This window comes from Bombina bombina, chromosome 2 (assembly GCF_027579735.1).
Source record: "Bombina bombina isolate aBomBom1 chromosome 2, aBomBom1.pri, whole genome shotgun sequence".
In the NCBI taxonomy this organism is placed as follows: domain Eukaryota; kingdom Metazoa; phylum Chordata; class Amphibia; order Anura; family Bombinatoridae; genus Bombina; species Bombina bombina.
Window position 1 is genome coordinate 7,145,690 of NC_069500.1, and position 14,321 is coordinate 7,160,010.

Here is a 14,321-nt window from a genome sequence, read left to right on the forward strand (position 1 = left end):
ATGCACTGAGCCACCGAAGGGCGAGGAATGGAATAAAGAACACGGCAGGAATTTAGAAGTTTTGATGACATGGACTCAGTTAGGTAAATTTTCATTTCTACAGAATCTATCAGAGTCCCTAGGAAGGAAACTCTTGTGAGGGGGGATAGAGAACTCTTTTCCTCGTTCACCTTCCACCCAAATGCCAACACTATGTCCGTATGAGACTTGGCAATTTGGAAGTTTGACGCCTGAATCAGGATGTCGTCTAAATATGGGGCCACTGCTATGCCCCGCGGCCTTAGGACCGCCAGAAGCGACCCCAGAACCTTCGTAAAAATTCTTGGGGCTGTAGCTAACCCAAAGGGAAAAGCTACAAACTGGTAATGCCTGTCTAGGAAGACAAACCTGAGAAACCGATGATGATCTTTGTGTATCGGAATGTGAAGATAAGCATCCTTTAAATCCACTGTAGTCATGTATTGACCCTCCTGGATCATAGGTAGGATGGTACGAATAGTCTCCATCTTGAATGATGGAACTCTGAGGAATTTGTTTAAGATCTTTAGATCCAAAATTGGTCTGAAGGTTCCCTCTTTTTTGGGAACTACAAACAGATTTGAGTAAAATCCCTCTCCCTGTTCCTCCTTTGGAACTGGATGGATCACTCCCATAACTAGGAGGTCTTGTACACAGTGTAAGAATGCCTCTCTCTTTATCTGGTTTGCAGAAAATTGTGAAAGGTGAATCTCCCTTTTGGGGGGGATGCCTTGAAGTCCAGAAGATATCCCTGGGATATAATTTCCAACACCCAGGGATCCTGGACATCTCTTGCCCACGCCTGGGCGAAGAGCGAAAGTCTGCCCCCTACTAGATCCGTTACCGGATAGGGGGCCGTTCCTTCATGCTGTCTTAGAGGCAGCAGCAGGCTTTTTGGCCTGCTTACCCTTGTTCCAGGTCTGGTTAGGTCTCCAGACCGTCTTGGACTGAGCAAAAGTTCCCTCTTGTTTTGCATTAGAGGAAGTTGATGCCGCACTTGCCTTGAAGTTTCGAAAGGCACGAAAATTAGACTGTTTGGCCCTTGACTTGGACCTATCCTGAGGAAGGGCATGACCTTTTCCTCCAGTGATATCAGCAATAATCTCCTTCAAACCAGGCCTGAATAGGGTCTGCCCCTTGAAGGGAATGTTAAGCAGCTTAGACTTTGAAGTAACGTCATCTGACCATGATTTAAGCCATAGCACTCTGCGTGCCTGGATAGCAAAACCAGAATTCTTAGCCGTTAGTTTAGTCAAATGAACAATGGCATCAGAAACAAAAGAATTGGCTAGCTTAAGTGCTCTAAGCTTGTCAAGTATGTCATCCAATGGAGTCGCTACCTGTAAAGCCTCTTGCAGAGACTCAAACCAGAACGCCGCAGCAGCAGTGACAGGAGCAATGCATGCAAGGGGCTGTAGGATAAAACCTTGTTGAATAAACATTTTCTTATGGTAACCCTCTAACTTTTGATCCATTGGATCTAAGAAAGCACAACTGTCCTCTACAGGGATAGTAGTACGCTTTGCTAGAGTAGAAACTGCTCCCTCCACCTTAGGAACTGTCTGCCATAAGTCCCGTGTGGTGGCGTCTATTGGAAACATTTTTCTAAAAATAGGAGGGGGAGAGAACGGCACACCTGGTCTATCCCATTCCTTAGTAATAATTTCTGTAAACCTTTTAGGTATTGGAAAAACATCAGTACACACCGGCACTGCATAGTATTTATCCAGTCTACACAATTTCTCTGGCACTGCAATTGTATCACAGTCATTCAGAGCAGCTAAAACCTCCCTGAGTAACACGCGGAGGTGTTCAAGCTTAAATTTAAATGTAGAAATATCAGAATCAGGTTGCATCATCTTCCCTGAGTCAGAAACATCAACCACAGAAAGAAGTTATCCTTCTTCAGCTTCTGCATATTGTGAGGCAGTATCAGACATAGCTCTTAAAGCGTAAGTATGCTCTGTATTTCGTCTAACCCCAGAGCTATCTCGCTTTCCTCTAAATTCAGGTAGTCTGGCTAATACCGCTGACAGTGTATTATCCATGACTGCCGCCATGTCTTGTAAAGTAAACGCTATGGGCGCCCTAGATGTACTTGGCGCCATTTGAGCGTGAGTCCCTTGAGCGGGAGTCAAAGGATCTGACACGTGGGGAGAGTTAGTCGGCATAACTTCCCCCTCGTCAGATTCCTCTGGTGATAAATTTTTTTAAAGACAGAATATGATCTTTATTGCTTAAAGTGAAATCAGTACATTTGGTACACATTCTAAGAGGGGGTTCCACCATGGCTTTTAAACATAATGAACAAGGAGTTTCCTCTATGTCAGACATGTTTGTACAGATTAGCAATGAGACTAGCAAGCTTGGAAAACACTTTAAATCAAGTTAACAAGCAAATATAAGAAACGGTACTGTGCCTTTAAGAGAAACAAATTTTGTCAGAATTTGAAAAACAGTGAAAAAAGGCAGTAAATCAAACGAAATTTTTACAGTGTGTATAATAAGCTAACAGAGCATTGCACCCACTTGCAAATGGATGATTAACCCCTTAGTTCAAAAAAAGGATAAAAAAAACGATATAGACGTTTTTTAACAGTCACACCAAACTGCCACAGCCTTGCTGTGGGCCTACCTTCCCCAACAAACGATTTTGGAAAGCCTAAGAGCCCTTTAGAGATGTCCTATAGCATGCAGAGGACTCCTGGAGGAAGCTGGATGTCTCAGTCTGTAAAAGTTACTGCACAAAAAAAGCGCTAAATTAGGCCCCTCCCACTCATAGTAACACAGTGGAAAGCCTCAGGAAACTGTTTCTAGGCAAATTTAAGCCAGCCATGTGGAAAAAAACTAGGCCCCAATAAAGTTTTATCACCAAAGTATATATAAAAACGTTTAAACATGCCAGCAAACGTTTTATATTGTAAATCTATAAGAGTATTACCTCAGAAAGTAAGCATGATACCAGTCGCTATTAAATCACTGTATTCAGGCTTACCTTACATAAATTTGGCATCAGCAGCATTTTCTAGCATTCACATCTTCTAGAAAAATCTTAACTGCACATACCTCATAGCAGGATAACCTGCACGCCATTCCCCCGCTGAAGTTACCTCTCTCTTCAGTCATGTGTGAGAACAGCAATGGATCTTAGTTACAACCTGCTAAGATCATAGAAATCACAGGCAGATTCTTCTATTTTTCCGCCTGGAACAAAATAGTACAACTCCGGTACCATTTAAAAATAACAAACTTTTGATTGAAGCAAAAATACAGCTACATTTCACCACTTCTCTCTTACTACCTTCATGTTTGTCGAGAGTTGCAAGAGAATGACTGGATATGGCAGTTAGGGGAGGAGCTATATAACAGTTCTGCTGTGGGTGATCCTCTTGCAACTTCCTGTTGGGAATGAGAATATCCCACAAGTAATGGATGATCCGTGGACTGAATACACCTTACAAGAGAAATAATGTATTAGGTGTTACTTATGGAACCTAACCCCCTAACTTCCCATTGACTTACATTATAAACTGGGTTTCAATTTACAACAGTTTTGATTTACAACCATTCCTCCCCCGCAACGAAGTAAAGTTTTTAACCCCTAAACCACCGCTCCCGGAGCCCACCGTCACCTACATTATACTTTAGGGCTTTTTTATTTTGGGGGGCTTTTTTATTTTATTAGGGGGATTAGATTAGGTGTAATTAGTTTAAAAACTTGTAATTATTTTATTATTTTCTGTAATTTAGTGTTTGTTTGTTTTTTGTACTTTAGTTTATTTTATTTAATTGTAATTAATTTAATTTAGGTAATTTATTTAATTGTAGTGTAGTGTTAGGTGTTATTGTAATTTAGGTTAGGTTTTATTTTACAGGTAAATTTGTATTTATTTTAGCTAGGTAGTTATTAAATAGTTATTAACTATTTAATAGCTATTGTACCTAGTTAAAATAAATACAAAGTTGCCTGTAAAATAAATATAAACCCTAAGCTAAATACAATGGCCTAGATTTGGAGTTCGGCGGTAACCGTCAAAACCAGCGTTAGAGGCTCCTAACGCTGGTTTTGGCCGCCCGCTGGTATTTGGAGTCAGTGATTAAAGGGTCTAACGCTCACTTTTCAGCCGCGACTTTTCCATACCGCAGATCCCCCTACGCCATTTGCGTAGCCTATCTTTTCAATGGGATCTTTCTAACGCTGGTATTTAGAGTCGTTTCTGAAGTGAGCGTTAGAGCTCTAACGACAAAATTCCAGCCGCCTGAAAATAGCATGAGTTAAGAGCTTTCTGGCTAACGCCGGTTTATAAAGCTCTTAACTACTGTACCCTAAAGTACACTAACACCCATAAACTACCTATGTACCCCTAAACCGAGGTCCCCCCACATCGCCGCCACTCGATTAAAATTTTTAACCCCTAATCTGCCGACCGCCACCTACGTTATACTTATGTACCCCTAATCTGCTGCCCCTAACCCCGCCGACCCCTATATTATATTTCTTAACCCCTAACTTGCCCCCCACAACGTCGCCGCAAGCTACTTAAAATAATTAACCCCTAATCTTCCGACCGCAAATCGCCGCCACCTACGTTATCCCTATGTACCCCTAATCTGCTACCCCTAACATCGCCGACCCCTATATTATATTTATTAACCCCTAATCTGCCCCCCTCAACGTCGCCGACACCTGCCTACACTTATTAACCCCTAATCTGCCGAGCGGACCTGAGCGCTACTATAATAAAGTTATTAACCCCTAAACCGCCTCACTAACCCTATCATAAATAGTATTAACCCCTAATCTGCCCTCCCTAACATCGCCGACACCTAACTTCAATTATTAACCCCTAATCTGCCGACCGGAGCTCACCGCTATTCTAATAAATGTATTAACCCCTAAAGCTAAGTCTAACCCTAACACTAACACCCCCCTAAGTTAAATATAATTTAAATCTAACGAAATAAATTAACTCTTATTAAATAAATTATTCCTATTTAAAGCTAAATACTTACCTGTAAAATAAATCCTAATATAGCTACAATATAAATTATAATTATATTATAGCTATTTTAGGATTAATATTTATTTTACAGGCAACTTTGTAATTATTTTAACCAGGTACAATAGCTATTAAATAGTTAAGAACTATTTAATAGTTACCTAGTTAAAATAATAACAAATTTACCTGTAAAATAAATCCTAACCTAAGTTATAATTAAAACTAACACTACCCTATCAATAAAATAATTAAATAAACTACCTACAATTACCTACAATTAACCTAACACTACACTATCAATAAATTAATTAAACACAATTCCTACAAATAAATACAATTAAATAAACTAGCTAAAGTACAAAAAATAAAAAAGAACTAAGTTACAGAAAATAAAAAAATATTTACAAACATAAGAAAAATATTACAACAATTTTAAACTAATTACACCTACTCTAAGCCCCCTAATAAAATAACAAAGCCCCCCAAAATAAAAAATTCCCTACCCTATTCTAAATTAAAAAAGTTACAAGCTCTTTTACCTTACCAGCCCTGAACAGGGCCCTTTGCGGGGCATGCCCCAAGAATTTCAGCTCTTTTGCCTGTAAAAAAAAACATACAATACCCCCCCCCCCAACATTACAACCCACCACCCACATACCCCTAATCTAACCCAAACCCCCTTAAAGAAACCTAACACTAAGCCCCTGAAGATCTTCCTACCTTGTCTTCACCATACCAGGTTCACCGATCCGTCCTGGCTCCAACATCTTCATCCAACCCAAGCGGGGGTTGGCGATCCATAATCCGGTCCAGAAGAGGCTCCAAAGTCTTCCTCCTATCCGGCAAGAAGAGGACATCCGGACCGGCAAACATCTTCTCCAAGCGGCATCTTCGATCTTCTTCCATCCGGAGCGAAGCGGCAGGATCCTGAAGACATCCAGCGCGGAACATCCATCCGGACCGACGACTGAACGACGAATGACTGTTCCTTTAAGGGACGTCATCCAAGATGGCGTCCCTCGAATTCCGATTGGCTGATAGGATTCTATCAGCCAATCGGAATTAAGGTAGGAATTTTCTGATTGGCTGATGGAATCAGCCAATCAGAATCAAGTTCAATCCGATTGGCTGATCCAATCAGCCAATCAGATTGAGCTCGCATTCTATTGGCTGTTCCGATCAGCTAATAGAATGCAAGCTCAATCTGATTGGCTGATTGGATCGGCCAATCGGATTGAACTAGATTCTGATTGGCTGATTCCATCAGCCAATCAGAAAATTCCTACCTTAATTCCGATTGGCTGATAGAATCCTATCAGCCAATCGGAATTCGAGGGACGCCATCTTGGATGACGTCCCTTAAAGGAACAGTCATTCGTCGTTCAGTTGTCGGTCCGGATGGATGTTCCGCGCTGGATGTCTTCAGGATCCTGCCGCTTCGCTCCGGATGGAAGAAGATCGAAGATGCCGCTTGGAGAAGATGTTTGCCGGTCCGGATGTCCTCTTCTTGCCGGATAGGAGGAAGACTTTGGAGCCTCTTCTGGACCGGATTATGGATCGCCAACCCCCGCTTGGGTTGGATGAAGATGTTGGAGCTAGGACGGATCGGTGAACCTGGTATGGTGAAGACAAGGTAGGAAGATCTTCAGGGGCTTAGTGTTAGGTTTCTTTAAGGGGGTTTGGGTTAGATTAGGGGTATGTGGGTGGTGGGTTGTAATGTTGGGGGGGGGGGGGTATTGTATGTTTTTTTTTACAGGCAAAAGAGCTGAAATTCTTGGGGCATGCCCCGCAAAGGGCCCTGTTCAGGGCTGGTAAGGTAAAAGAGCTTGTAACTTTTTTAATTTAGAATAGGGTAGGGAATTTTTTATTTTGGGGGGCTTTGTTATTTTATTAGGGGGCTTAGAGTAGGTGTAATTAGTTTAAAATTGTTGTAATATTTTTCTTATGTTTGTAAATATTTTTTTATTTTTTGTAACTTAGTTCTTTTTTATTTTTTGTACTTTAGCTAGTTTATTTAATTGTATTTATTTGTAGGAATTGTGTTTAATTAATTTATTGATAGTGTAGTGTTAGGTTAATTGTAGGTAATTGTAGGTAGTTTATTTAATTATTTTATTGATAGGGTAGTGTTAGTTTTAATTATAACTTAGGTTAGGATTTATTTTACAGGTAAATTTGTTATTATTTTAACTAGGTAACTATTAAATAGTTAATAACTATTTAATAGCTATTGTACCTGGTTAAAATAATTACAAAGTTGCCTGTAAAATAAATATTAATCCTAAAATAGCTATAATATAATTATAATTTATATTGTAGCTATATTAGGATTTATTTTACAGGTAAGTATTTAGCTTTAAATAGGAATAATTTATTTAATAAGAGTTAATTTATTTCGTTAGATTTAAATTATATTTAACTTAGGGGGGTGTTAGTGTTAGGGTTAGACTTAGCTTTAGGGGTTAATACATTTATTAGAATAGCGGTGAGCTCCGGTCGGCAGATTAGGGGTTAATAATTGAAGTTAGGTGTCGGCGATGTTAGGGAGGGCAGATTAGGGGTTAATACTATTTATGATAGGGTTAGTGAGGCGGATTAGGGGTTAATACATTTATTATAGTAGCGCTCAGGTCCGCTCGGCAGATTAGGGGTTAATAAGTGTAGGCAGGTGTCGGCGACGTTGTGGGGGGCAGGTTAGGGGTTAATAAATATAATATAGGGGTCGGCGGTGTTAGGGGTAGCAGATTAGGGGTACATAGGGATAACGTAGGTGGCGGCGGTTTACGGAGCGGCAGATTAGGGGTTTAAAAAAATATGCAGGGGTCAGCGATAGCGGGGGCGGCAGATTAGGGGTTAATAAGTGTAAGGTTAGGGGTGTTTAGACTCGGGGTACATGTTAGAGTGTTAGGTGCAGACGTAGGAAGTGTTTCCCCATAGGAAACAATGGGGCTGCGTTAGGAGCTGAACGCTGCTTTTTTGCAGGTGTTAGGTTTTTTTTTCAGCTCAAACAGCCCCATTGTTTCCTATGGGGGAATCGTGCACGAGCACGTTTTTGAGGCCGGCCGCGTCCGTAAGCAACTCTGGTATCGAGAGTTGCATTTGCGGTAAAAATGCTCTACGCTCCTTTTTTGGAGCCTAACGCAGCATTTGATTAAAATCTCGATACCAGAGTTAAATTTATGGTGCGGCCAGAAAAAAGCCCGCGGAGCGTTAGCAGCCCTTTTACCGCCGAACTCCAAATCTAGGCCAATGTAACTATTAGTTATATTGTAGCTATTTTAGGGTTTATTTTATAGGTAAAGTATTTAGTTTTAAATAGGAATAATTTAGTTAATTGTAGTAATTTTATTTAGATTTTTTTAAATAATATTTAAGTTAGTGGGTGCTAGGGTTAGACCTAGGTTTAGGGGTTAATAACTTTATTATAGTGGCGGCGACGTTGGGGGCAGCAGATTAGGGGTTAATAAGTGTAGGTAGGTTGCGGCGACATTGGGGGTGGCAGATTTGGGGTTAATAAATATAATGTAGGTGTCGGCGATGTTAGGGGCAGCAGATAAGGGGTTCATAGGTATAATGTAGGTGGCGGCAGTGTCCGGAGCGGCAGATTAGGGGCTAATAATATAATGTAGGTGTCGGCGATGTTGGGGGAGGCAGATTGGGGTTAATAAGTGTAAGGTTAGGGGTGTTTAGACTCGGGGTTCATGTTAGGGTGTTAGGTGTAGACAAATGTATTTTCCCATAGGAATCAATGGGGCTGCGTTAGGAGGTAAACGTTGCTTTTTTGCAGGTGTTAGGTTTTTTTTCAGCCGGCTCTCCCCGTTGATTCCTATGGGGAAATTGTGCACGAGCATGTACAACCAGCTCACCGCTGACGTAAGCAGCGCTGGTATTACAGTGAGATGTGGAGCAAAATTTTGCACTCCGCTCACTTTTCTGTGGCTAACGCTGGGTTTGAGAAAACTTGTAATACCAGCGTTGTTTGTAGGTGAGCGGTGAGCAGAAACTGCTAGTTAGCACCGCACGGCTTTACCGACAAAACTCGTAATCTAGCTGTATGTGTATAATCACCACAAAGAAGCTAAACACATGAATCACACCATAGTTAGAGTACAGGGGACTGCTGGTCCAATGGATACAGTTGTGAACCAATCAGCAACAGCACACACAATAAATAAAACACATACATCGCTTGGTTGGAATTGTAGAAGAATACGTTTATTCACACATAGGCTGAAGCGTTGCTTCCTACAAAAAGAGAAGGTGGCAGCAAAGAGAAGAAACCGATAATAAATTAATAATATTAAACATAATTAGATGCAAAGTGAAATGCAATTACTGCACATAACCTGGCAGTTTGCAGCGAAGTAACTCTCAAGAACACTACTTGCCGAAGCCACAGGCAAGATGGTAACTAAATTAACCTATTACAATAAATTACAGAGATGGTATATGGATCAACAGGCAGAGTTATAGGGAGGGTTATAGGGTGCAATAGATGTTATATTGCACAGTAGGTGTTATATGGGTCAATTGGAGAAATTATAGGGAGGGTTATATGCTGCAATAGGAGGAGTTATAGGGAAAGTTATATGGTGAAATAGGAGTTATAGGAAGGGTTTTATGGTGCAATAGGAGGAGTTATAGGGAGGGTTATATGGTGCAATAGGAGGAGTTATAGGAAGGGTTTTATGGTGCAATAGGAGGAGTTATAGGGAGGGTTATATGGTGCAATAGGAGGAGTTATAGGAAGGGTTTTATGGTGCAATAGGAGGAGTTATAGGGAGGGTTATATGGTGCAATAGGAGGAGTTATAGGGAGGATCATATGGTGCAATAGGAGGATTTATAGGGAGGGTTATACGGTGCAATAGGAGGAGTTATAGGGAGGGTTATATAGTCAATAGGGGGAGTTATACGGTCAATATGAGTTATAGGCAGGGTTATAAAGGGGATTGAAGGAGTTATAGGGAGGGTTATATAATGCAATAGGAGTTAAAGGGAGGGTTAAATGGTGGAACAAGAGCAGTTATAGGGAGGGTTATATGGTACAATATTTGGCGTTATAGGGAGGGTTTTATGGGGCAATTGGAGAGGTTAAAAGGAGGCTAATAGGGGAGATATATTGATCAAATAGGAGGAGTTATTTGGACCAATAGGATGAAGAGTTATTTAGCATTATAAAGTGGGGTTATATGGATAAATGGATATATTGTAAAGTTTAAAATGTTTAAGATGTCAATAAAAGTGTTCATACAGGACAGATAAAATATTTAAAGCATTACAACCAAAAGAAAATGTATGCTTACCTGATAAATTTATTTCTTTTTTGACACAATGAGTCCACGGATCATCTTAATTACTAATGGGATATTCACCTCCTGGTCTGCAGGAGGGGGCAAAGAGCACCACAGCAAAGCTGTTAAATAGCTCCTCCATTCCCTCCCACTCCAGTCATTCGACCAAAGTTAAGGATAGAAAGGAAAAACCAAGGTGCAGAGGTGTCTGAAGTTTATAATAACCAACAACCTGTCTTACAAAAAACAGGGCAGGCAGTGGACTCATCGTGTCAAAAAAGAAAGAAATGTATCAGGTAAGCATAAATGTTCTCTTCTTTTTTATGACACGATGAGTCCACGGATCATCTTAATTACTAATGGGATTCAATACCCAAGCTAGAGTACACAGATGATACGGGAGAGACAAGACAGGGAATATAAACGGAAGGCACCACTGCTTGAAGAACCTTACTCCCAAAAGCGGCCTCAGCCGAGGCAAAAGTGTCAAATTTGTAGAACTTTGAAAAAGTGTGAAGAGAAGACCAAGTTGTAGCCTTGCAAATCTGTTCCACAGAAGCTTCATTCTTGAATGCCCATGTGTAAGCAACAGCCCTTGTGGAATGAGCCGTAACTCTCTCGGGAGGCTGCTGTCCAGTAGTCCCATATGCAAAACGTATGATGCTTGTTAGCCAAAAAGAAAGAGAAGTAGCCGTAGCTTTCTGCCCCTTACGTTTTCCTGAAAAAAAATCACAAACAAAGAAGAAGACTGACGAAAGTCCTTAGTCGCCTGCAGGTAAAACTTTAAAGCACGGACCACGTCCAAATTGTGCAGAAGTCGTTCTTCCTGAGAAGAAGGATTAGCACACAAAGAAGGAACAACAATCTCCTGATTAATGTTCCGATCCGAAATAACCTTAGGAAGAAATCCTAATTTAGTACGTAAAACTACCTTATCTGAATGGAAAACAAGATAAAGAGACTAATACTGCAATGCTGAGAGCTCTGACACTCTAAGAGCAGAAGAAATAGCAACAAGAAATAAAACTTTCCAAGATAACTTAATATCTAAGGAATGCATAGGCTCAAACGGAGCCCCTTGAAGAACTTTGAGAACTAAATTAAGACTCCATGGAGGAATAACTGGTTTAAACACAGGCCTGAGCCTGACCAAGGCCTGACAAAATGATTGTACATCTGGGACATCGCCAGACGTTTGTGTTACAAAATAGATAAGGCCGAGATTTGACCCTTTAGGGAACTTGTCGATAATCCTTTCTCCAAACCCTCCAAAAATTCTAGAAATCCTAACTACTCCATAAGTAGCCCTTGGATTCGCACCAATAGAGATATTTACGCCAAATCTTATGGTAAATCTTTCTAGTTACAGGCTTACAAGCCTGTATCATGGTCTCTATGACTGAGTCAGAAAAATCCTGCTTGGATAAAATTAAGCGTTCAATCTCCAAGCAGTCAGCTTCAGAGAAGCTAGATTTGGGTGAAGGAAGGGCCCCTGAATTAGAAGGTCCTTCCTCAACGGAAGTCTCCAAGGTGGCAGAGATGCCATGTCCACCAGATCTGCATACCAAATCCTGCGAGGCCAAGCCGGAGCTATGAGGATCACCAATTCCCTCTCCTGTTGATTCGAGCAATCACCCGAGGAAGAAGAGCAAACGGAGGAAATAGGTATGCTAGACTGAAGGTCCAAGGGACCGCCAGAGCATCTATCAGCTCCGCCTGGGGGTCCCTGGACCTCGACCCATATCTCGGGAGCTTGACATTCTGTTGGGATGCCATGAGATCCAATTCTGGTTGACACAACTTGAGAATCAGGTTTGAAAACACTTCCGGATGGAGTTCCCACTCCCCCGGATGAAAAGTCTGCCTGCTCAGGAAATCCGCCTCGCAGTTGTCCACCCCTGGGATGTGGATCGCCGACAGACAGCAAGAGTGGATTATTTTGGCTACCTCGGCCATCACTAAGGAACTCCTCATTCTTCCCTGATGATTGATGTAAGCCACTGAAGTTATATTGTCAGACTGGAACCTGATAAACCGTACCGAGGCAAACAGGGGCCAGGCCAGAAGAGCATTGAAGATCGCTCTCAGTTCTAGAATGTTTATAGGAAGAACAGACTCTGAGTCCAAACTCCCTGAGCTTTTAGGGAGCCCCAGACTGCTCCCCACCCTAGAAGGCTGGCGTCTGTTGTCACAATCACCCAAGATCGTCTGCGAAAACAGGTTTCCTGGGAGAGGTGATCCAGAGACAACCGCCATTGAAGAGAATCCTTTGTCTCCTGCTCCTGTAGTATTCGAGGAGACAAGTCTGCATAATCTCCGTTCCATTGCCTGAGCATGCTTAACTGAAGAGGTCTGAGACGGAACCGAGCAAAAGAGGATGATGTCCAATGTTGCTACCATCAGCCCAGTTACCTTCATGTACTGAGCCCCTGATGACCTAGGAGTGAACTGAAGGGCTAGACCAGAATCGAAATCTTCAATTTCCTGATTTCTGTCAGAAAAAACTACATAGATAGTGAATTTATTATGGCTCCCAAGAAGGTAGCCCTTGAAAAAGGGACCAGGAAAATCTTTCCTAGCTAATTGAAAGGATGGCGCCTGGACCAGGATGTTGTCCAGAAAAAGGTGCCACTGCAATGCCTCACCACCAACAGCGACCCCAGAAACTCTGAAAAAATTCTGGGATTTGTGGTAAGACTGAAGGGGAGGGCCCCGCATTGAAAACGTTTGTCTAGAAAGCAAACCCTAGGAACTTGCGATGATCCCTGTGAAAGGGAACATGTAGGTACGAGTCCTTTAAATCTACTGTCCTCATAAATTGACCCACTAGGATCAGAGGGAGAATGGAATGAATAGCTTCCATCTTGAAAGACGGTACTCTGAAAACATTTTCTAGACTCTTGAGATCTAAAATTGACCTGAAGGTTCCCTCTTTGTTTGGGAACTCCAAACAGATTGGAATAAATCTCCGACCCTGTTCCTGAATCGGAACAAGAACTATCACTCCCAGGTAGGAGAGACCTCCTACCCAGATTAAGAACACCTTTCTTCTATCTGGCTCCAGATAATCTAGAAAGCCGAAACTTCCCTCCTGTTCAGAGGAAGAAGTAGAAGGATGCCTTTGAATTTTTGAAAGGAATAAAAAATTAATCTTATCTAGAGGAAGGAATGTCCCTCACCACTTCTTCGACAATCACGGTCCAAACAAGGAATCACCAAAAGGCTAGACTTGATGTCCTCAGACCCAGATCTTAACCATAAAGTTCTGCGAGCCAATATGGTAAGCCAGAAAATTTAGTTCCCCGCCTAATGCCTGACGGGAAGTAACTGTAAGAAAAGAGTTGGCCACTTAAGGACCTTATCTTATTGTAGATTTCATTGAAGTGAGTGTCTGTCCAAATAGAACCAGACAACGAATGACCTAGTATGCTGCCGCCAAAGGTAGTAATATCAAACCTAGGATGCTATCTTGAGCAACCCCACTACTTGTCCATGGGATCCTGAAAAGGAAACAACTATCCTCTATTGGAATAGAAGATCTCCTGGCTAGCTTGGAACTTGTCCCATCCATGGGGTGTACCGTCTGCCAAGACTCCATGAGAAGTCCGCTAAGGGACCCAATCCCCTTAGGAATGTAGAAAAAAAGGGATTCACGTTCTCTCGCATTCCTTAGCAATGAATAAAACATAAAATTAACAACGACCATGATGTTGTTCCAGAGTAGCTAAAACCTCCTTAAGTAATAGCCGGAGGTGAACTAGCTTAAACCTGAAGATACTACTTCAGTATCAGCAGGAATCATCCCGTCGGAAACTGAGATTTTACCCTCAGAAGCTACCGAAGTATTCCACTTCCTCAGGCATCTGGGAGGGGACCTCAGATAGCAGCAACTGTGGCAGTAACCTCGCTCGCTGAATGTTTAGTTTTCCTCTTGTGCTCTCCCTGAAGCATGGGAAAAGCCAACAACGCACCCGAGACCGTCTAGCATAAGCAGGAAGCGATGTCTTGCA